Source organism: Camelina sativa, chromosome 8, assembly GCF_030686135.1.
Source record: "Camelina sativa cultivar CO46 ecotype springtype chromosome 8, ASM3068613v1".
NCBI classification, from domain to species: Eukaryota; Viridiplantae; Streptophyta; class Magnoliopsida; order Brassicales; family Brassicaceae; genus Camelina; species Camelina sativa.
In genome coordinates, this window is record NC_141887.1 from 13,391,145 (window position 1) to 13,416,018 (window position 24,874).

A 24,874-nucleotide genomic window follows, 5' to 3' on the forward strand; every position below is an offset into this window, starting at 1 on the left:
GATGTTAAACTTCATGGCTATATCTTCAGCAATGTTCAAGGTCACAAGACCCTCTTTGACATCGATAACTGCTCCAACAGTGGCTAAGAATGGCCTTCCAAGAATGATTGGATCTTCAGGTTCCTTGTCCATCTCCAACACCACAAAATCAGTGTGAACCCTTGCCTTCCCTATCTTGACTGGGACATTCTCCAACCTTCCAACTATCTCCTTGTTTGACCCATCAGCTAGACATATATGAAGGTTGGTGGATTTGAAATCAGTTCTCCTAAGCTTTTGTGCTATGGAGTATGGCATCACACTTGTTGAAGCTCCCAAATCACAAAGGCATTGGTTGTAGTGAAGATAACTAAGTGTGCAAGGCAGATAGAATGGACCTGGATCCTTAAGCTTGATTGGAATGATAACTCCTCCAAGGTCTTCAAGATCCTTCTCATCTTGAGCTTCAGCCTTGTTCTTTGACAAATCAAGCAAAAAATCTTTGTAGAGAGGATATGGATCATACTGTTCCAAGGCAGGTCCTCTCTCTTCGTCTTGGTAAGCAATGGTGATCTCTTGTATGGCCAACACTTCCTCAACCACAGCTTCTTCCTTTAAAGCCCTCTCTTCTTCTTGTTGCTTAGCCATCATCTCCTTTCTCTCAATGATTTCCCTAAGCTCCTTAATCTTTTGTGCTTTGAAACGTCCTGGGAATGGAAGAGGTGGCTTGTAAGCAGGAGGAATGTACTTAGCAGGCTTGACAGCTTCTGAGTCTGCAACTCGATCGACCACTCGAGCATGCACTCGGTTGAGTGGCTGTTCTAGTACCTGGTCGAGTGCAATAACAGACTCCAATTGCTTTGCACAAACGTCACTTGGGGCTTCAGTAACTAATGAATTCCCCCAAACTTGGACTTCACTGTCCTCAGTGACTTCCTCATCAGAGATATGAATGGCTTTTGCAGTGAACTCCCTTGGATTTTGAACAGCTTTTCCAGGGAGTTGGTTGGGTTTAGGAGCTGAAGTAGAGGCAATGTTACTCTCCATATACTTCACTCTGGAGTTGAGACCTTCAAACTTCATGTTCAGATCATTGTACTGTGATGTGAGCCTTTGATTCAATTCAGCAAACTGTTTGGCTTCCTCAATCTTGCCTTGTGTTTGCCCAATCAACAACTGTTGCATCATTGCTCTTAAGTCTTGTTCCTGGCCTTGGTTAGTCTGAAACCCTGGTGGGGGACACAATTGGGGCTGGAACACTTGATGTTGTTGCTTGGGGATGTAGTTTTGTTGCTGTTGAGGTTGTTGAGGTGGATAGACATGGTCTTGAGGGTTGGCCACATTGGTGCTCCTATAAGAGAGATTATTGTTTTTGAAACCTCCTTGGTTGTAGCCTTTGAATCCTCCCTGGTTTTGCATGTAGCACAACTCAGCAAATTCAGGCTCCCCCTCTTGAACTGGAGCTTCTTTTTCACCAATGAAGTGAATGGACTTGGACTGGCTTAGGAGTATCTTGTCAAGCTTCTCATTGACCATCTTCAAATCCTTCTTATACTTGTCCTCTTGATCAGTTGAGGATCCCCTTATGGTCCTATCATAATCCTCATTATAATTGCCATCAGATTGAGCAAGATTCTCAACTAATTCCCATCCTTCTTGTTGAGGAAATTGCCATTAGAGGCTGTATCAAGAAGCATTCTTATCTTGGGAAGCACTCCTCTATACAAGGTGCTTAGAAGTGACTCATTGCTGAAGCCATGGTGAGGACACTGAGTCTGGAATCCTTTAAACCTCTCCCAAGCTTCACAAAAGCTCTCATTATTCCTTTGAGCAAACCCAAAAATTTCATTCCTCAACCTAGCAGTCCTTGCATTGGAGAAGAACTTGGCCAGAAAAGCTTTCTTGCATGCATCCCATGTGGTGATAGCTCCAGTAGGAAGAGTCTTCTCCCATAGATGAGCTTTTTCTCCAAGAGAAAATGGGAAGAGCCTTAACTTGAATCCATCTTCACTCACTCCATTGATCTTTGTGAGTCCACATATTCTGTCAAACTCATCAAGGTGATCTAGTGGTCCTCCATTGGCAACCCATGAAATTTGTTGGCTTGTATCATTGAGATCAATCCACTCTTGATCTCAAAGTTATTGTTTGCTACTGAAGGTGGCACAATTCCAGCCCTTTGGTTGTGGGTATTGGGTGCATCTCCTGCACCAATGTGCCTTGGTCTCTGCTCATGGATAGCTGGTTGCTCCATGATGTCTTGACCTTGTTGTTGTTGAACTACTCTCCTTTGCTTATGTCTCAAACCCTTTTGTAGCCTGTGGATGTTGTCAATAGGCTGTTGAAGACTGTTTTTGCCTTTTGACCTTGTGTGCATCAACAAACTCTACTACAGACTCGAACAGGTACACGGTCGAGCGCAGGCTCGAGTGGGTGGTCGAGTTGACTGGGAAAGAATGGCTATTTAGATCCGGCTTCTGGCTCGATCAAGTGCTCGATCCCAGCTCGGTCGAGTGGTGGTCGAGTAGGTGGTCGAGTGGGTACCTGAAACACAAAACAGCCAAGCAAAGGAAGATTCGAGTTCAGTAACTTCACAAGTGTTTAAACGAACTTAATCTTAGACTAATAATGATCCTAAATGTCACAAAACACACTCAAATGGGCAACGGCCCCAAATTGAAACTGACTATTTCTGTGGTTGGGTGAATGATGTATGGAATGATGATGTATGGAATGAATAGATGTCAGGGTGTTTCAATTCCCCTTATGCAATTGTAGTATAAGAGGTGTCAATCCAATCTGAGTGCTTGTGAACAATCAAGATGTGCATATGAGTCTAAGTCAAGCCAATTGTAAAAATTGTTTGTCACTAACAATCCTATAATGAGATATGAAATTCAGAAAGTAAAACCAACTAGAACAAGATACTAAATGCAAACAGAACAGACAAATTAAAGCTATAATGAAACTAGAACAGAAGTAGACACTATGCTGATGAACTAATGCAAGACAAGTAATGAACAGAAAACTAAGTGAATGCAATGGAAATGAAACAGGAATGAAACAAGACAATCACAAATCATAAACACAAGTTCTGGGGACGAACTCGAGCAGCACTCGACCGAGTGTAGGTCGAGTACAGGGTCGAGCTAGACTAAACGTGAAAACAGAGCAACACAAGAAAAACAGAGCAATGCAAAAACGAATCAAACAACAAGCAAGCAATGATATTTAGACTAAGCTATTAATAAACAAAGAAGGCCTTGAGGAGGGATTCATGGGCTGAACTAATCATTGTGGTTATCTAACTTGGTCAACAAATCTCAAGCAAACTTTGAGCTGATCTCTAGACATACTATTCTAAGACATGTTTAATCCACTCTCATGGCAAGAAACAATCAAACCTATGCATTTCTAGACTTGTTCACACAAAGTAAAGAATCTACACAAGCAGGCATTAAGCAATACATCTCAAACCAAACAAGACCTCTAATCTCTTAGCAAGCCTAATGGTAAGCTCTAGATCTAGCCTTATCTATGCTCCTTAGACATTGGTGTGATGCTAAGATGCTTGAAATCAAACCCTACCTTCTCAGATATAGGATCGGCATTAAGAACATCTAGCCTAGAAGAGATCTACAACAATCAAGCTTGACCAAATCAAATAAACCACAAGATCAACCCAGCCTAACCCATCCTCAAGGTCCTAAGCAAACTACTCACAAGAACACATGGTGAAATAAGTCAAAAACCCAGAAAATATTGAAACTTGCATCATTAGAAAGATGAAACAGAGATCTACAATATTGATGAAGGAATAAAACTCGAAATCTTAATATTTTGAAAGTTATGAAACAAACAAAATAAAAGAATCTAGTCTTTCTTTCTTAAACAAGTACAAAATCTAAAATAAAAGAAAGTGCAAAAGGAATAAATCTAAAAAAGGTAAAAACTAGGTTTTAGACTCTCTAAAAAGCTGGACTTTTTGGTGGCTGCAGGTACAAGGGCCTTATATAGGAGATGAGGTGGAAGCCCTAAAAATACAAAAAGTCAAAGCAGTCAACGGCTCGGTCAACTCAACCAGTGCTCGGTCGAGTGGCTGGTCGAGCTGGCTTCTCTCGTGCATTCTCCACTCGGTCGAGTCCTTCTCAGCACACGGTCGAGTGCCTGGTCGAGTGTGCGGTCGAGTTGGACTCCGGACCTTGATTCTACAGCTTTAACTCTCTTGTTTTCTCCTCAGGATTGCTTCACTTCTCCTCAGCATTGCTTCCATGCTCCTTAAGCTCCAAAATCACCTGTTTATGCATGAAAAGATGCAAATGCAATGCAACTATACTCTAATGCATGATTAGTCCTAAAGCTACACAATAATGGCCTAAATGGATAACAAAAGATGCAAAAATTGTGAATAAACTAAGGGAAAACAAGGTAAAATATATGAACATCAGGAGGATCCTCTAGATCACCTTGATGAGTTTGACAGAATATGTGGACTCACAAAAATCAATGGAGTAAGTGAAGATGGCTTTAAGTTAAGGCTATTCCCATTTTCCCTTGGAGACAAAGCTCATCTATGGGAGAAGTCTCTTCCTACTGGAACTATAACCACATGGGATGGATGCAAGAAAGCTTTTCTGGCCAAGTTCTTCTCCAATGCAAGGACTGCTAGGTTGAGGAATGAAATTTCTGGGTTTGCTCAAAGGAATAATGAGAGCTTTTGTGAAGCTTGGGAGAGGTTTAAAGGATTCCAAACTCAGTGTCCTCACCATGGCTTCAGCAATGAGTCCCTTCTAAGCACTTTGTATAGAGGAGTGCTTCCCAAGATAAGAATGCTTCTTGATATAGCTTCAAATGGCAACTTCCTCAACGAGAATGTGGAAGAAGGATGGGAATTGGTTGAGAACCTTGCTTAGTCAGATGGTAATTATAATGAAGATTATGATAGAACCATGAGGATCCCCTCCACTGATCAAGAGGACAAATACAAGCAGGATTTAAATATGGTCAATGAGAAGCTTGACAAGATTCTCCTAAGCCAGTCAAAAACCATTCACTTCATTGGTGAAGAAGAAGCTCCAGTCCAAGAAGGAGATAGGGAGTTTGCTGAGTTGTGTTATATGCAAAACCAAGGAGGAGGATACAAAGGCTACAACCAAGGTGGAGGATTCAAGCAGAACAACCTCTCTTATAGGAGCACCAATGAAGCCAACCCTCAAGACCAAGTCTATCCACCTCCTCAGCCTCAACAACAGCACAACTATGCACCCAAGCATCAGCAACAAGTGTTCCAGCCCCAATTTTGTCCCCCTCCAGGGTTTCAGACTAACCAAGGCCAAGAACAAGACCTAAGAGCAATGATACAACAGCTGTTGATTGGGCAAACCAATGGGAAAATTGAGGAAGCCAAACAGTTTGCTGAGCTGAATCAAAGGTTAACATCACAATATAATGATCTCAATATGAAGTTTGAAGGACTTAACTCAAGAGTGAAGTATATGGAGAGCAATATAGCATCTACTTCAGCTCCAAAACCCACCCAACTCCCTGGAAAAGCAGTTCAAAACCCAAGAGAGTTTACTGCCAAAGCTATTCATCTCTTTGAAGAGGAAGTCACTGGGACAGTGAAGTTCAAGTTGGGGAGGATTGGTCATTTCTTGAAGCTCAGAGTGAAGTTTGTGCAAAGCAGACTGACTCCGGTATTGCACTCGACCAGGTGCTCGAGCATGCACTCGACCGAGTGAGTGTTCGAGTGGCCGATCGAGCTGAAGAGTCAGAAGCTGTCAAGCCTGCTAAATACATCCCTCCTGCTTACAAACCACCTCTACCATTCCCAGGACGTTTCAAGACACAGAAGCTTAAGGAATTGAGGGAAATCATTGAGAAAAAACAAATGTTGACTTTGCAACAAAAGGAAGAGAAGGCTTTGAAGGAAGAGGTTGTGATTGAGAAACAAGAAGAAGTGATGGCCATACAAGAGATCATCATTGCTTACCAAGAAGAAGAGAGGGGACCTGCCTTGGAACAGTATGATCCATATCCTCTCTATAAGGATTTTTTGCTTGATTTATCAAAGAAGAAGGCTCAAGCTCAAGATGAGAAGGATCTTGAAGACCTTGGAGGAGTAATCATCCCAATTAAGCTTAAGGATCCAGGTCCATTCTATCTGCCTTGCAAGCTATCTTCACTACAACCAGTGCTTATGTGACTTGGGAGCATCTATCAGTGTGATGCCCAATTCTATAGCACAAAAGCTTGGGCACACTGACTTCAAGTCCACCAACCTTCATATATGCCTAGTTGATGGTTCAAACAGAGATGTGGTTGGCAAATTGGAGAATATTCCAGTCAAGATAGGAAGAGCAAGGGTTCATACAGATTTTGTGGTATTGGAGATGGACAAGGAACCTGAAGATCCTATCATCCTTGGGAGGCCATTCTTAGCCACAGTTGGAGCTGTTATTGATGTTAAGGAAGGTCTTGTGACCTTGAACGTTTCTGAGGGTATAGCTATGAAGTTTAACATCTATAACCCAACCAACCTTCCTACCATTGATGATCAAGGACAAAAGTGGTCATGAAGGTTTAAGTGAAGTGGCAACTCCAAAGGACAATCTCTCTCTTCAAGAAGATTCTGTGGAAAAGCTTAAGAGGTCAGTTCAAGAGTTGACTGGTATGGTTAAGGATCTCCAAGTCAAGCTAAACAAGAGGTCTTTGAGGAAAGCAAGACCAAGGCTCAAAATCAAGAAGAAATATGGTTTGTGTGTTAAGGGTGAGGTGATCAAGGATCAGACTCACAGTGATTAAGAAGTGCCAGGGAGGATTTCATCACCTCCTTGGTATCTAAACAAAGCCTAAGAAGGTAGCCAAAGTCAAGTTTAGTGACTCTAAACAGGCTCACTAGGGAGGAAGTCCATAAGGTATCCTTTGTAAATATGCTTTATTTTTTTAGTAGTTTTGATGTGTTTTGTTTTATGTTTGTGTTGGGCAGGCCTTTCAATGAAAGTGTAGATGGGTATGGAGAGATTTGGACTTGGGGAAGGAGATTCGCAAGCCCACTCGACCAGCCCACGAGTGGTACTCGACCGAGTTGGCAAAGAACTAAGGCCCACTCGATTCTCATTTCTCTAGAATGATCGAGTGGAGGGAAGAACAAGAAGAAAATTTTTGAAATTTCAAACTTTGGTCAAGGAGCTCGACCACGTGCTGGTCGAGTGTGGGGTCGAGTGGCAGAAAAAAGCAGGTCAAAGATTCTCATTTCAAATTTGAATGGTATGGACGCTCCACCCTTGTCTCCTTGCCCCCTTAGCTTCTTAAATAAAGCCTTACACGATCCTATGTCTCTCACACAGTCTCATTTGCTCAAAACAACTAAAATCAAGTTTTAAAATCTCTCTCAAAGTTCATCTTTTGCTCAAGCTTAGCTCTTTTAAGTTTTTGGGTCACTAACCTATTAAACTTAAGCTTTGAGTCTATTCCCTTCAGTTCTATTCGAAAATGTCTTCAAGGATTACAAGGAAGTCTCAACAAGCAGCTGCAAGCTCCATGGAACGTTTTGATGATCGCCTACAATCAAGAGGAGAAGCTGGAAGAACCACTCGACGCCCCACTCGAGCATGCACTCGATCGAGTGGTGGTCCGAGTGGTCGATCGAGTCAGATGCCGCGTTCAAGAAATCAGTCAGTTGAGGAAGATTCTGAGAGAACTGAAAGTGAAGAAGAAAGGGAGCCAACTCTTAGTGATTTCATGAGGAGAAAAAATGCCAAAGGGAAGAGGCCAGCAGTTGAGATTGAACAAGAGGAGGTTGAGAGTGAGAGTGAAGAAGAAGGTGAAGAAGAAGAGGGAGAGGATGATGGAGAAGCAGAATCTTGTGGATTGACAAAGAGGCAACTTTATGAAGCCTTCATGAGAATGGAGTTCCTGGGAACTAGGTATCCACACAAGGAAACCATGGAGAAGCTAGCCATTGATAAAGATGTGGAGTACCTTTTTGAGAAGAGCAACCTAACCAAGTTCATGGAGCTTTGCATGGAGGGGTATAAAGAAGAAAGTTGTGAGTTTCTAGCCACAGTCAAGCTGCACACATATGGAAGGAAGGATGATGAGTTTGGAGCTGGTCATATTGCTTTCACAATCAAGGGGAAGAACTATGAGCTTTCTTTGAAAAAGATAGCAAATGTGTTTGGTTTTGAAGTTGGTAGTAATAGGAGCTTGATGATACCAAGAGAGGAGCTCTATGCCATTTGGGAAACCATTGGAGACAACATCACCTATTCATCCTCCAAGACCAAGAGTTCAAAGATAAGAAGCCCAGTCCTAAGGTACTTCCACAAGGCCTTAGCAAATACATTCTTTGCTAGGAAGGAGACTGGAAATCTCAATGAGGGTGAGCTCAAGGTAATTGACATGGCTCTCAATGGAATCATCCTTGAGGCAAGAAATGGAACCATCATTCTTGGGACCACTGTGGAGACTGACCTTGCAATGCTGCTCATTGACCACATGATATATTTGAGAAGTTGGGTAGGCAAGCTACAAAACAAAGGGTCAAGAGGAGCCTTAGCCATTGGAGGCATCATCACTCCAATACTACAAGCTGCCAAGGTACCACTTAGAGGAGAGAAGGTTTTGCCAAGATGGATTGACTCAAGCTACCTCACCTCCACTCTCATATTGGCCAAGGAAATGCATCAAGGAAATCACATCTTCAACTTTGAGCTTCCAACAGTTGGGAAAAAACAGTTGATCTTACCTAACCAAGAGCTCACCACCATTCAAGAAGGAGCAAACATTGACTTTTGGCCAGCTGATGAGTTCTTGTATGATGGGATAGTTCAACCAAGAGTTGATGAAGCTGGAGATGTGCAAATGGCTGATGGGGAGGAGCAATTTTACTTTGAAGATTATGAGCCTAACCCAAGGGATAGTAGAGGAGTGAGAGAGACTAGCAAGAGGTTGACTCTCCTACAAAAGTGGAGCAAGTGGCATGGGAAGAGGTTTGATAAGCTTCAGAAGAAGGTGACCAATATGGCTAAGTCCATCAAGGGCCTAAAGAAGGAGATTGCTGAGCTGAAGAGTGTAAACTTATCTCCAAGCCATTCAAGCCCTTTGAGGAGGAGTAGCTCAACTAGAGCACTCTCAAGAGTTGCAAACCCTGTGGAACCAGCTAGAGCTTCAATGTACGAGCCAAATCAGAGGAAGAGGAGTTCAAGTAGCCGTGAACAACAATTTTCGAGGCACTCGACCGGGTCACTCGAGCACCCACTCGACCGAGCACCCCAGATGCACTCGGCCGAGTTCCAGCCCAGATCACCTTATGGCTTCCCACCTCCAGCTGCTTATCCAGGATATCCAGGTTACCCTCCCATCCCACCCCAGAACTTCATGGATCCAGCACTCTACCAGCAGTTCTACCAGCAGCAAGGTCAGAATTTTGACACTCGCGGTCCAGCTCGACCACCCCACTCGAGCACGTACTCGACCGAGTCCCGGTCGATTCCCATCGTCGAGCTGCCCCAATCTCCACCTCCAAGTCATCAACAAGACCCCAATTACACCTTTGACAGCATGCAAGAGGATGTAGACAGTTTCTTCTCCAATCCTTGAGGTACCACTATCACCTTCCCTTGTAAATACCATAACATTTGATGTTGTGTTTTGTTTTCTTATTTCAAATCCTCTTACAAATTTCTTTCACACAGAGGACTGTGTGATTTAAGTTTGGGGGAGGGTTTGAGATAGCCTTTGATGTTGTGTTTTGTTTTCTTATTTCAAATTTTTAGCATCATTATGTTAATACTTGCATAGCATCTAAGGCATAGAAAAACCCTAAAAATTTGAATTTTTTTGCAAAATTCTTTATAAAAAAAAAAGATTGTTCATGTAGTTTGCATTGCATAATAGCATCTTGTTTAGCATGTTTCATGTAGGATTGTATAATATTTGCATTAGGGATCTATGATGAGTTTTGCCTTGTTAGCTTGTTTAATTCACTAGACTAGGATCAATGCCCAAGTTAATAGTACGTTGATGCTAGTTGAGTGGTTAAAAGCATAAAATTGAACCAAGCCTTGAATTCCTGCATTGCATTTGGTCTAAATTGAAGCATGTTGTGATTTGACACCATTTCCTACTTATAAGAACTTAATATTGACTGTTAAATATCAATGTGTGCATTGCTTTAAACTCATGGATATCATATACATATTTGGATCATCTTTCTCCTCTTTACCACTCTTGTTGATTCAAGTAGCTGATTGAATCATTAAAATCAGTTTCCAAAACCCTAACCCACCCTTCTTTCAAGCCATGTTTATTCTTGAGTGTGTGAGGCCTTTTTGGGATTGAGCTTGGTAGAAAGTGTTAGGTTTGAACTGACAAGAATAATGTCTTGTGTAGTTCTAGTTTGCATTTCCCAAACTAGATAGGACTAGGTGATTTCATTGTTGGGTTTGGGATTTGGTTGTTTGAAAAAGAAAGAAAAGAAAAGAGGAGAAGAGAAAGAAAAGGTTAGAGTCTTTAGGAGGGGAATGTTTTTAAGTAAAATCAAAGTCTAGTGAAAGAATGGGAAGTATGATATTGTTTAAAGATGGTTTCAGTCAAAGAAAAGAAAGAAAGAAAAAGAAGAGTATAGCAAAATGCTTTTATGTCTTAAGAATAAGAAGAAAAGAAAACCATAGCAAATAAGTAAGAATCTCCCATTCCACTAGAAAGATCAAATAAGAAACCTCTCCTAAGACATTAAAATCAAAAGAGAAAAGGGTGAAAGAGAAGAGAAGAAGTTAAAGGGCAGCACTAGGATCAATTGGGTTTAGATTGATACGATAAACACTTTGGGTGCCTTTGGGTAGACAATGTTTTGTTCTTGTATGTGTCTAAGTGTTCTTACCTTTAGCATTATTCTAAAGCTCAATCCATTTTTTATGAGAGAACCTTGATATTAATAAGCCCCACTCTAAAGAGAGACCATCATTGTCTCTAAACCTTTTACTACCAAGCCAAATGAGTTTAAGCATTGCATATAATTGATTCATGTTCTTGATTAATGAATGTTAAAGGAAATGGTTGATTTGAATGCATGTGGACATCAAAGGCTCAAATCAGTAAAGGATGTGATATGCTTGTCTAAAATCTTTAAGTACAGCTCATTCAACATGCATCATAGTACTAGTAACTTGGACATTGATTCTAGATGGTCTATTTGCAAGCTTTAGGAGCTGAGATCCCACTTTCAACCCTCACCTACCTACTTATGTCTTGATTATTTGCTTGAGGGCAAGCAAAGACTAAGTTTGGGGGTGTTGATGTTCATATATTTTACCCTGTTTTCCCTTAATATATTCACATCTTTTGCATCTTTTGCTATCTATTTTGACCATTATTGCATAGCTTTAGGGCTGTTCTTGCATTAGAGTTTAGTTGCATTGCATTGATTTTGAAGCAATGCTGAGGAGAAGTGAAGCAATCATGAGGAGAAAGCAAGAGAGCTAAGGCTGAAGAACCAAGGTCCGGAGTCCAACTCGACTGCCCACTCGACCAGACACTCGACCGTGTGCTGAGAGGGACTCGACCGAGTGGGAGGAGCACAAGAGGAGCCAACTCGACCGGTCACTCGACCGAACACCAGGTCGAGTTGGTCGAGCCGCCTGGTTATTTTGTCTTTTAGCGTTTTTAGAGCTTCCACTACTTTTTCTATATAAGGGCTTGTACCTGCAGCCACCAAAAGAGTCCAGCTTTTTAGAGAGTCGAAAACCTAGTTTTTACCTTTTATTCTTTTTGCACTTTTATTTTCTTAGATCTTGTACTTCTTTTAAAAGGAGAAAAAGACTAAATTCTTCAATATTGTCGGTTTCATAACTTTCTTAATATTGAGAATTTGAGTTTGGTTCTTTCTTCAATATTGTAGATCTTTGATTTATCTTTCTAATGATGCAAGTTTCAGTATTTTATGGGTTCATGATTTTGATGTTCATCATGTATGCTTGTGAGTAGTTGCTTAGGATCTTGAGGATGGGTTAGGCTGGGTTGTGTTTGAGGTTTGTATGATTTGGTCAAGCTTGATTGTTCTAGATCTCTTCTAGGCTAGATGTTCTTAATGCTGATCCTATATCTGAGAGGGTAGGATCTGATTTCAAGCCTCTTAGCATCACACCAATGTTTAAGGAGCATAGATAAGGCTAGATCTAGAGACTATCATTAGGCTTGCTAAGAGATTAGAAGTCTTGTTTGATTTTTGACATATTGCTTAATGCCTGCTTGTGTAGATTCTTTACTTTGTGAGAACTAGTCTAGAGATGCATGAGTTTGATTGTTTCTTGCCATGAGAGTGGATTAAACATGTCTTAGAAATATATGTCTAGAGATTAGCTCTAGTTGTTTGAGATTTGTTGACCAAGTTAGATGACCTCAATCATAGTCCAGCCCATGAATCCCTCCTCAAGATCTTCCTTGTTTATTGATTTCTTAGCTTAAATCCTGTTGTTTGATCGTTGTTTGATTCGTTTTGGTATTACTCTGTTTTTCTTGTGTTGCTCTGTTTTGCGTATTTGTCCAGCTCGACCCTGCACTCGATCAGCACTCGATCGAGTGCTTGCTCGAGTTCCAACCCAGAACTTGTGTTTATGATTTGTGTTTGTCCTGTTTCACCCTAGTTGCATTTCTGTTGCATTCATTTAGTATCCTGTTCATTACTTACCTTGCATTAGTTTAATACTTGCATTTCCATAGTTTCTATTTCTGTTTGTCATAATCACTCTGTTCCATTTGCATTTAGCTCCTAGTTCTTGTAGTTTTACTTTCTGCACTTTCCATTTCATCATAGGATTGTTAGTGACAAACAACCTTTACATCTGGCTTGACTTAGACTCATATGCACATCTTGATTATTCACAAACACTTAGATTGGATTGACACCTCTTATACTACAATTGCATAAGGGGAATTGAAACACCCTGACATCCATTCATTCATAAGTCATCATTCCATACATCATTCACCACCACCTACAAAAATAATCAGTTTCAACAGGCTTAAACCGAGAAAACAGGCTAAAACCAAGAAAACATTGATTTGAAGCATTAAACAGCTTCGTTTCTGTTTATAGGGTCAAAATATGTAACAATCCAATGCATTTGACTAATTCTAAGAGTTCGGGTTGAATTTGAACTGTTTAGACAACACTTACACCCATTTTGTCCCGAAACAGGCTAAAACCGAGAAAACATTGATTTGAAGTAGTAAACAGCTTTGTTACTGTTTCTAGGGTCAGAATGTGTGACAATCGAATGCATTTGACTAATTGTAAGTGTTTGGGATGAATTTGGAGTGTTTAGACAACACTTAAACCTGTTTTATCCCAAAACAGGCTTAAACCGAGAAAACAATGATTCGAAGCAGTAAATACCTTTGTTGCTGTTTCTAGGGTCAGAATGTGTGTCAATCCAATGCATTTGACTAATTATAAGAGTTCGGGTTGAATTTGAAGTGTTTAGACAACAATTATACCTATTTTGTCCCGAAATAGGCTAAAAACGAGAAAACATTGATTTGAACTAGTAAACAGCTTTGTTACTGTTTCTAGGGTCAAAATATGTAACAATCCAATGCATTTGACTAATTGTAAGAGTTCGTGATGAATTTGAGGTGTTTAGACAACAATTATACCCATTTTGTCCCGAAAGAGGGTAAAACCGAGAAAATATTGATTTGAAGTAGTCAAAAACATTGTTAATTTTTCTGGGTGAGAATGTGTGACAATCCAATTCATTTGACTAATTGTAAGAGTTCGTTATGAATTTGGAGTGTTTAGACATCACATAAACCTGTTTTATCCCAAAACAGGCTTAAACCGAGAAAACAGGCTAAAACAAAAAAAACATTGATTCGAATCAGTAAACAGCTTTGTTAATGTTTATAGGGTCAAAATATCTAACAATCCAAAGCATTTTACTAATTACAAGACTTCGAGTTGAATTTGAACTGTTTAGACAGCACTTATACCCATTTTGTCCCGAAACAGGCTAAACCTGAGAAAACATTGATTCGAAGCAGTAAACAGTTTTGTTACTGTTTCTAGGGTCAAAATATGTAACAATCCAATGCATTTGACTAACTATAAGAGTTCGGGTTGAATTTGGAGTGTTTAGACATCACTTAAACCCGTTTTATCCCAAAACAAGGTTAAACCGAGAAAACAGGCTAAAAATGGAAAACATTGCTTCGAATCAGTAAACAGCTTTGTTAATGTTTATAGGGTCAAAATATGTAACAATCCAATGCATTTGACTAATTATAAGAGTTCGGGTTGAATTTGGAGTGTTTAGACAACACTTAAACCCATTTTGTCCCGAAATAGGCTAAAACCGAGAAAACATTGATTTGAAGTAGTAAACAGCTTTGTTACTGTTTCTAGGGTCAGAATGTGTGACAATCGAATGCATTTGACTAATTGTAAGTGTTTGGGATGAATTTGGAGTGTTAGACAACACTTAAACCTGTTTTATCCCAAAACAGGCTTAAACCGAGAAAACAATGATTCGAAGCAGTAAATACCTTTGTTGCTGTTTCTAGGGTCAGAATGTGTGTCAATCCAATGCATTTGACTAATTATAAGAGTTCGGGTTGAATTTGAAGTGTTTAGACAACAATTATACCTATTTTGTCCCGAAATAGGCTAAAAACGAGAAAACATTGATTTGAACTAGTAAACAGCTTTGTTACTGTTTCTAGGGTCAAAATATGTAACAATCCAATGCATTTGACTAATTGTAAGAGTTCGTGATGAATTTGAGGTGTTTAGACAACAATTATACCCATTTTGTCCCGAAAGAGGGTAAAACCGAGAAAATATTGATTTGAAGTAGTCAAAAACATTGTTAATTTTTCTGGGTGAGAATGTGTGACAATCCAATTCATTTGACTAATTGTAAGAGTTCGTTATGAATTTGGAGTGTTTAGACATCACATAAACCTGTTTTATCCCAAAACAGGCTTAAACCGAGAAAACAGGCTAAAACAAAAAAAACATTGATTCGAATCAGTAAACAGCTTTGTTAATGTTTATAGGGTCAAAATATCTAACAATCCAAAGCATTTTACTAATTACAAGACTTCGAGTTGAATTTGAACTGTTTAGACAGCACTTATACCCATTTTGTCCCGAAACAGGCTAAACCTGAGAAAACATTGATTCGAAGCAGTAAACAGTTTTGTTACTGTTTCTAGGGTCAAAATATGTAACAATCCAATGCATTTGACTAACTATAAGAGTTCGGGTTGAATTTGGAGTGTTTAGACATCACTTAAACCCGTTTTATCCCAAAACAAGGTTAAACCGAGAAAACAGGCTAAAAATGGAAAACATTGCTTCGAATCAGTAAACAGCTTTGTTAATGTTTATAGGGTCAAAATATGTAACAATCCAAAGCATTTGACTAATTAGAAGAGTTCGGGTTGAATTTGAATTGTTTAGACAACACTTATACCCATTTTGTCCCAAAACAGGCTTAAACTGAGAAAACATTGATTCGAAGCAGTAAACAGCTTTGTTACTATTTCTAGGGTCAGAATGTGTGACAATCGAATGCATTTGACTAATTGTAAGTGTTTGGGATGAATTTGGAGTGTTTAGACAACACTTAAACCTGTTTTATCCCAAAACAGGCTTAAACCGAGAAAACATTGATTCGAAGCAGTAAACAGCTTTGTTACTGTTTCTAGGGTCAAAATATGTAACAATCCAATGAATTGGACAAATTATCAGAGTTCGGGTTGAATTTAAAGTGTTTAGTCAACAATTATACCCATTTTGTCCCGAAATAGGCTAAAACTGAGAAAACATTGATTTGAAGTAGTAAACAGCTTTGTTACTGTTTCTAGGGTCAAAATATGTAACAATCCAATGCATTTGACTAATTATAATAGTTCAGGTTGAATTTGAAGTGTTTAGACAACAATTATACCCATTTTGTCCCGAAACAAGGTAAAACCGAGAAAATATTGATTTGAAGTAGTAAAAAGCTTTGTTAATGTTTCTTGGTGAGAATGTGTGACAATCCAATTCATATGACTAAAAGTAAGAGTTCGTGATGAAATTGGAGTGTTTAGACATCACATAAACCTGTTTTATCCCAAAACAGGCTTAAACCGAGAAAACAGGCTAAAACAAGGAAAACATTGATTCGAATCAGTAAAAAGCTTTGTTAATGTTTATAGGGTCAAAATATGTAACAATCCAAAGCATTTGACTAATTACAAGAGTTCGGGTTGAATTTGAATTGTTTAGACAACACTTATACCCATTTTGTCCCGAAACAGGCTATAACTGAGAAAACATTGATTTGAAGCAGTAAATAGCTTTGTTACTGTTTCTAGGGTCAGAATGTGTGACAATCGAATGCATTTGACTAATTGTAAGTGTTTGGGATGAATTTAGAGTGTTTAGACAACACTTAAACCTGTTATATCCCAAAACAGGCTTAAACCGTGAAAACATTGATTCGAAGCAGTAAACAGCTTTGTTACTGTTTTTAGGGTAAAAAAATGTAACAATGCAATGAGTTTGACTAATTATAAGAGTTCGGGTTGAATTTGAATTGTTTAGACAACACTTATACCCATTTTGTCCCGAAACAGGCTAAAACTGCGAAAACATTGATTCGAAGCAGTAAACAGCTTTGTTAATGTTTATAGGGTCAAAATATGTAACAATCCAAAGCATTTGACTAATTAGAAGAGTTTGGGTTGAATTTGAATTGTTTAGACAACACTTATACCCATTTTGTCCCGAAACAGGCTAAAACTGAGAAAACATTGATTCGAAGCAGTAAACAGATTTGTTACTGTTTCTAGGGTCAGAATGTGTGACAATCGAATGCATTTGACTAATTGTAAGTGTTTGGCATGAATTTGGAGTGTTTTGAAAACACTTAAACCTGTTTTATCCCAAAACAGGCTTAAACCGAGAAAACATTGATTCGAAGCAGTAAACAGCTTTGTTACTGTTTCTAGGGTCAAAATATGTAACAATCCAAAGAATTGGACTAATTATAAGAGTTCGGGTTGAATTTAAAGTGTTTAGACAACAATTATACCCATTTTGTCCCGAAATAGGCTAAAACCGAGAAAACATTGATTTGAAGTAGTAAAAAGCTTTGTTACTGTTTTTGGGTGAGAATGTGTGACAATGCAATTCATTTGACTAATTGTAAGAGTTCGTGATGAATTTGGACTGTTTAGACATCACTTAAACCTGTTTTATCCCAAAACAGGCTTAAACCGAGAAAACAGGCTAAAACAAGGAAAACATTGATTCAAATCAGTAAACAGCTTTGTAAATGTTTATAGGGTCAAAATATGTAACAATCCAAAGCATTTGACTAATTAGAAGATTTCGGGTTGAATTTGAATTGTTTAGACAACACTTATACCCATTTTGTCCTGAAACAGGCTAAAACTGAGAAAACATTGATTCGAAGCAGTAAACAGCTTTGTTACTGTTTCTAGGGTCAGAATGTGTGACAATCGAATGCATTAGACTAATTGTAAGGGTTTGGGATGAATTTAGAGTGTTTAGACAACACTTAAACCTGTTATATCCCAAAACAGGCTTAAACCGAGAAAACATTGATTCGAAGCAGTAAACAGCTTTGTTACTGTTTTTAGGGTAAAAATATGTAACAATCCAATGAATTTGACTAATTATAAGAGTTCGGGTTGAATTTGAAGTGTTTAGACAATAATTATACCCATTTTGTCCCGAAACAGGGTAAAACCGAGAAAACATTGATTTGAAGTTGTAAAAAGTTTTGTTACTGTTTCGAGAGTCAAAATATGTAACAATCCAATGAATTGAACTAATTATAAGAGTTCAGGTTGAATAAAGTGTTTAGACAACAATTATACCCATTTTGTCCCGAAACAGGCTAAACCGAGAAAACATTGATTTGAGGTAGTAAAAATCTTTGTTACCGTTTTTGGGTGAGAATGTGTGACAATCCAATTCATTTGACTATTTGTAAGAGTTCATGATGAATTCGGAGTGTTTAGACATCACTTAAACCTGTTTTATCTCAAAACAGGCTTAAACCGAGAAAACATGCTAAAAAAAGGAAAACATTGATTCGAATCAGTAAACAGCTTTGTTAATGTTTATAGGGTCAAAATATGTAATAATCCAAATCATTTGACTAATTAGAAGAGTTCGGATTGAATTTGTAATGTTTAGACAACACTTATACCCATTTTGCCCTGAAACAGGCTAAAACCGAGAAAAGATTGATTCGAAGCAGTAAACAGCTTTGTTACTGTTTCTAGGGTCAGAATGTGTGACAATCGAATGCATTTGACTAATTGTAAGTGTTTGGGATGAATTTGGAGTGTTTAGAAAACACTTAAACCTGTTTTATCCCAAAACAGGCTTAAACCGAGAAAACATTGATTCGAAGAAGTAAACAGCTTTGTTACTGTTTCTAGGGTCAAAATATGTAACAATCCAATGAATTGGACTAATTATAAGAGTTCAAGTTGAATTTAAAGTGTTTAGACAACAATTATACCCATTTTGTCCCGAAACAGGCTAAAACCGAGAAAACATTGATTTGAAGTAGTAAAAAGCTTTGTTACTGTTTTTGGGTGAGAATGTGTGACAATCCAATTCATTTGACCAATTGTAAGAGTTCGTGTTGAATTTGGAGTGTTTAGACATCACATAAACCTGTTTTATCCCAAAACAGGCTTAAACCGATAAAACAGGCTAAAACAAGGAAAACATTGATTTGAATCAGTAAAAAGCTTTGTTAATGTTTATAGGGTCAAAATATGTAACAATCCAAAGCATTTGACTAATTACAAGAGTTCGGGTTGAATTTGAACTGTTTAGACAATATTTATACCCATTATGTCCCGAAACAGGCTAAAACTGAGAAAACATTGATTTGAAGCAGTAAACAGCTTTGTTACTGTTTCTAGGGTCAGAATTTGTGACAATCGAATGCATTTGACTAATTGTTAGTGTTTGGGATGAAGTTGGAGTGTTTAGACAACACTTCAACCTATTATATCCCAAAACAGGCTTAAACCGAGAAAACATTGATTCAAAGCAGTAAACAGCTTTGTTACTATTTTTAGGGTCAAAAATGTAACAATCCAATAAATTTGACTAATTATAAGAGTTCGGGTTGAATTTGAAGTGTTAAGACAATAATTATACCCATTTTGTCCCGAACCAGGGTAAAACCGAGATTGATTTGAAGTTGTAAAAAGCTTTGTTACAGTTTCTGGGTTAGAATGTGTGACAATCCAATTCATTTGACTAATTGTAAGAGTTCATGATGAATTTGAATTGTTTAGACAACACTTATACCCATTTTGTCCCAAAACAGGCTTAAACAAACAAAAAATGGCTAAAACAAGTAAAACATTGATTTGAATTAGTAAACAGCTTTGTTAATGTTTATAGGGTCAAAATATGTAACAATCCAAAGCATTTGACTAATTAGAAGAGTTCGGGTTGAATTTGAATTGTTTAGACAACACTTATACCCATTTTGTCCCGAAACAGGCTAAAACTGAGAAAACATTGATTCTGATGTTCATATATTTTACCCTGTTTTCCCTTATTATATTCACATCTTTTGCATCTTCTGCTATCCATTTTGACCATTATTGCATAGCTTTAGGACTGTTCTTGCATTAGAGTTTAGTTGCATTGCATTTGCATCTTTTCATGCATAAACAGGTGATTTTGGAGCTTAAGGAGCATGGAAGCAATGCTGAGGAGAAGTGAAGCAATCATGAGTAGAAAACAAAGGAGCTAAGGCTGAAGAACCAAGGTCCAGAGTCCAACTCGACTGCCCACTCGACCAGACACTCGACCGTGTGCTGAGAGGGACCCGACCGAGTGAGAGGAGCACAAGAGGAGCCAACTCGATTGTGTGTGTTCGAGTGGGGGGTCGAGTTCTTTGTCAACTTCAGCTTGTTTTGCACAATCTTCACTTTGAGCTTCAAGAAATGACCAATCCTCCCCAGTTTTAACTTCACTGTCCTTAGTGACAACTGCCTCATTGAGATGAATGGCCTTAGCAGTGCATTCCCTTGGGTGTTGAAGTTGGTTTGGTGTAGGAGAGGAAGTAGAAGTTGGTTTGTCCTGTTTCATTCTAGTTGCATTTTTGTTGCATTCATTTAGTATCATGTTCATTACTTACCTTGCATTAGTTGAATACTTGCATTTCCTCTCCTACACCAAACCAACTTCAACACCCAAGGGAATGCACTGCTAAGGCCATTCATCTCAATGAGGCAGTTGTCACTAAGGACAGTGAAGTTAAAACTGGGGAGGATTGGTCATTTCTTGAAGCTCAAAGTGAAGATTGTGCAAAACAAGCTGAAGTTGACAAAGAACTCGACCTCCCCACTCGAACACACACACGATCGAGTGACTGATCCAGTTTCCAGTCGAGTTGATGTCCCAGAAGCTGTTAAGCCTGCTAAGTACATTCCTCCTACTTATAAACCACCTCTACCATTCCCAGGATGTTTCAAAGCACAAAACCTGAAAGAACTCAGAGAAATTATTGAGAAAAGGGAAAAGTTGGCTTTGCAACAAGAGAAGGAGTTAGCTTTACAACAAGGGGAAGTCATTGAGAAGGCAGAAGTCATGGCTTTGAAGGAAGAGGTTGTGATTGAAAAGAAGGAAGTTAGGGCCATTCAGAAGGAGGTTGTCATTGAAGAGAAGGAAGAGGAGAGAGGACTAGCTTTGGAACAATATGCCCCATATCCTCTCTACAAAGGCATATTACTTGACATATCCAAGCAGAAAGCTCAGAATCAAAACAGGAGAGATCAAGAAGAGATTGGGACAGCTATTGTACCAACAAAACTTGAAGATCCAGGTCCATTCAATCTACCTTGCTCCATCAGCTACCTTCACTTCAGCAAATGCTTGTGTGATCTTGGAGCATCTGTTAGTGTCATGCCCTACTCTATAGCAGAAAAGCTTGGACACACTGAATTCAAGCCAAACAATCTCTACATAAGTCTAGCTGATGGTTCACACAAAGATGTAGTTGGTAAATTGGAGAGCCTCCTAGTCAAGATAGGCAAGGCAAGAATTCCCACTGATTTCATCATAATAAAGATGGATAAAGAGGTAGAGGATCCAATCTTTCTTGGGAGACCATTCCTTGCCACAACAAGAGCAATCATAAATGTTAAGGAAGGGCTGATAAGGTTGAACATATCTGAAGGTTTGACCATGAACTTTGATATTACAAATCCATCTAACCTACCAACCATTGGAGGTCAACCATTTAAGATTGAAGATAAGGCTGATTTTGGGGTTTTGAGAGAAGAAGAGACTTCAACAGCTAAGGTCACATCTCATGAGGAATCAGTTCAACATCTTAAGGGTTCAGTTCAAGAGCTGACTGATCTGGTGAAGGATCTTCAAGTTCAGCTCAACAAGAGGTCTTTGAAGAAGGCAAGACCAAGACTCAAGTTTAAGAAGAAGCAAAGCTCAAATGTTAAGGAGGTAGTGATCAAGAAACAGCACCAAGGTTATCAAATAGAACCAGGGGGGATTTCATCACCTCCTTGGAATCCAAACCAAGCCTGAACAGGCATCAAAAGTCAAGCTTAGTGACTCTAAACAAGCTCACTAGGGGGGAAGTCCCTAAGGTATCCATGTACATATTGTTTAAGATTTTTGGTATTTTCATGATCAGGGAAGCAAGGGAGACCAGATAGAAGAGGAAAAAAAGACTCGGCAGCCAGCTCGACCCCCCCCCCCCACTCGACCAGGCACTCGACTGAGTACCAGTCGATGGCCATAGTCGAGTTGCCCCAGTCTCCTCCTCCAAATCAACAAGACTCCAACTACACTTTTGACAGCATGCAAGAGGATGTGGACAGTTTCTTCTCCAATACTTGAGGTACCACTATCACCTTCCCTTGTAAATACCATTGCATTTGATATTGTGTTTTGTTTTTGATCTTGAATCCTCTTACAAATTTCTTTCACACAGAGTACTGTGTGATTTAAGTTTGGGGGAGGGTTTGAGATAGCATTTGATATTGTGTTTTGTTTTCTTATTTCAAATTTTTAGCATCATCATGTTAGTATTTGCATAGCATCTAAGGCATAGAAAAACCCTAAAAATTTGAAAATTTTTGCAAAAATCTTTACAAAAAAAGAGTGTTCATGTAGTTTGCATTGCATAATAGCATCTTGTTTAGCATGTTTCATGTAGAATTGTATAATATTTGCATTAGGGATCTATGATGAGTTTTGCCTTGTTAGATTGTTTTATTCACTAGACTAGGATCAATGCCCAATTTAATAGTACTTTGATGCTAGTTGAGTGGTTAGAAGCATAAGATTGAACCAAGCCTTGAATTCCTGCATTGCATTTGGTCTAAATTGAAGCATGTTGTGATTTGATGCCATTTCCTACTTATAAGAACTTAATATTGACTGTTAAATATCAATGTGTGCATTGCTTTAAACTCATGGATACCATATACATATTTAGATCATCTTTCTCCTTTTACCACTCTTGGTGATCCAAGTAGCTGATTGAATCAATAAAATCAGTTTCCAATACCCTTAACCAACCCTTCTTTCAAGCCATGTTTATTCTTGAGTGTGTGAGGCCTTTTTGGGATTGAGCTTGGTAGAAAGTGTTAGGTTTGAACTGACAAGAATAATGCCTTGTGTAGTTCTAGTTTGTATTTTCCAAACTAGATAGGACTAGGTGATTTCATTGTTGGGTTTGGGATTTGGTTGTTTGAAAAGGAAAAAAAAGAAAAGAGGAAAAGAGAAAGAAAAGGTTAGAGTCTTTAGGAGGGGAATGTGTTTAAGTAAAATCAAAATCTAGTGAAAGAATGGGAAGTATGATATTATTGAAGATGGTTTCAGTCAAAGAAAAGAAAGAAAGAAAAAGAAGAGTATAGCAAAATGCTTTTATGTCTTAAGAATAAGAAGAAAAGAAAACCATAGCAAATAAGTAAGAATCTCCCATTCCACTAGAAAGATCAAATAAGAAACCTCTCCTAAGACTTTAAAATCAAAAGAGAAAAGGGTGAAAGAGAAGAGAAGAAGTTAAAGGGTAGCACTAGGATCAATTGGGTTTAGATTGATAGGATAAACACTTTGGGTGCCTTTGGGGAGACAAGGTTTTGTTCTTGTATGTGTCTAAGTGTTCTTACCTTTAGCATTCTTCTAAAGCTCAATCCATTTTTATGAGAGAACCTTGGCATTGATAAGCCCCACTCTAAAGAGAGACCATCATTGTCTCTAAACCTTTTACTTCTAAGCCAAATGAGTTTAAGCATTGCATAGAATTGATTCATGTTCTTGATTAATGAATGTTAAAGGAAATGGTTGATTTGAAAGCATGTGGACATCTCAGGCTCAAATCAGTAAAGGTTGTGATATGCTTGTCTAAAATCTTTAAGTACAGCTCATTCAACTTGCATCATAGTACTAGTAACTTGGACATTGATTCTAGATGGTCTATTTGCAAGCTTAGGAGCTGAGATCCCACTTTCAACCCTCACCTACCTATTTATGTCTTGATTTGCTTGAGGGCAAGCAAAGACTAAGTTTGGGGATGATGATGTTCATATATTTTACCCTGTTTTCCCTTAATATATTCACATCTTTTGCATCTTCTGCTATCCATTTTGACCATTATTGCATAGCTTTAGGACTGTTCTTGCATTAGAGTTTAGTTGCATTGCATTTGCATTTTTTCATGCATAAACAGGTGATTTTGGAGCTTAAGGAATCTGGAAGCAATGCTGAGGAGAAGTGAAGCAATCATGAGGAGAAAACAAAAGAGCTAAGGCTGAAGAACCAAGGTCCGGAGTCCAACTCGACTGCCCACTCGACCAGACACTCGACCGTGTGCTGAGAGGGACTTGACCGAGTGGGAGGAACACAAGAGGAGCCAACTCGACCGGTCACTCGACCGAGCACCTGGTCGAGTTGGTCGAGCCGCCTGGCTATTTTGTCTTTTAGCGTTTTTAGGGCTTCCACTACTTTTTCTATATAAGGGCTTGTACCTGCAGCCACCAAAGGAGTCCAGCTTTTTAGAGAGTCAAAAAACTAGTCTTTACCTTTTGGGATTATTTCTTTTGCACTTTTATTTTCTTAGATCTTGCACTTCTTTTAAAGGAGAAAAAGACTAAATTCTTCAATATTGTTGGTTTCATAACTTTCTTAATATTGAGAATTTGAGTTTGGTTCTTTCTTCAATATTGTAGATCTTTGATTTATCTTTCTAATGATGCAAGTTTCAGTATTTTCTGGGTTTATGACTTTATTGTTCATCATGTATGCTTGTGAGTAGTTGCTTAGGATCTTGAGGATGGGTTAGGCTGGGTTGTGTTTGAGGTTTGTTTGATTTGGTCAAGCTTGATTGTTGTAGATCTCTTCTAGGCTAGATGTTCTTAATGCTGATCCTATATGTGAGAGGGTAGGATCTGATTTCAAGCCTCTTAGCATCACACCAATATCTAAGGAGCATAGATAAGGCTAGATCTAGAGACTATCATTAGGCTTGATAAGAGATTAGAAGTCTTGTTTGATTTTTGACATATTGCTTAATGCCTGCTTGTGTAGATTCTTTACTTTGTGAGAACAAGTCTAGAGATGCATGAGTTTGATTGTTTCTTGCCATGAGAGTGGATTAAACATGTCTTAGAAATATATGTCTAGAGATTAGCTCAAGTTGTTTGAGATTTGTTGACCAAGTTAGATGACCTCAATCATAGTCCAGCCCATGAATCCCTCCTCAAGACCTTTCTTGTTTATTGATTTCTTAGCTTAAATCCTGTTATTTGATCGTTGTTTGATTTGTTTTGGTATTGCTCTGTTTTTCTTGTGTTGCTCTGTTTTGCG

At 38.6% G+C, this 24,874-nt stretch overlaps 2 non-coding genes across 2 annotated transcripts; one reads left to right on the forward strand and one right to left on the reverse strand.

Moving 5' to 3' along the window:
• Window positions 1-1,731: 1,731 nt before the first annotated feature.
• LOC147940047 (small nucleolar RNA R71) lies at window positions 1,732-1,838 on the forward strand. The gene has a single exon (XR_015564849.1). It is a non-coding gene; the product is annotated as a small nucleolar RNA R71 (small nucleolar RNA).
• A 2,808-nt stretch (window positions 1,839-4,646) lies between these two features.
• On the reverse strand, window positions 4,647-4,753 carry LOC147940048 (small nucleolar RNA R71). The gene has a single exon (XR_015564821.1). It is a non-coding gene; the product is annotated as a small nucleolar RNA R71 (small nucleolar RNA).
• Between the last annotated feature and the right edge of the window lie 20,121 nt (window positions 4,754-24,874).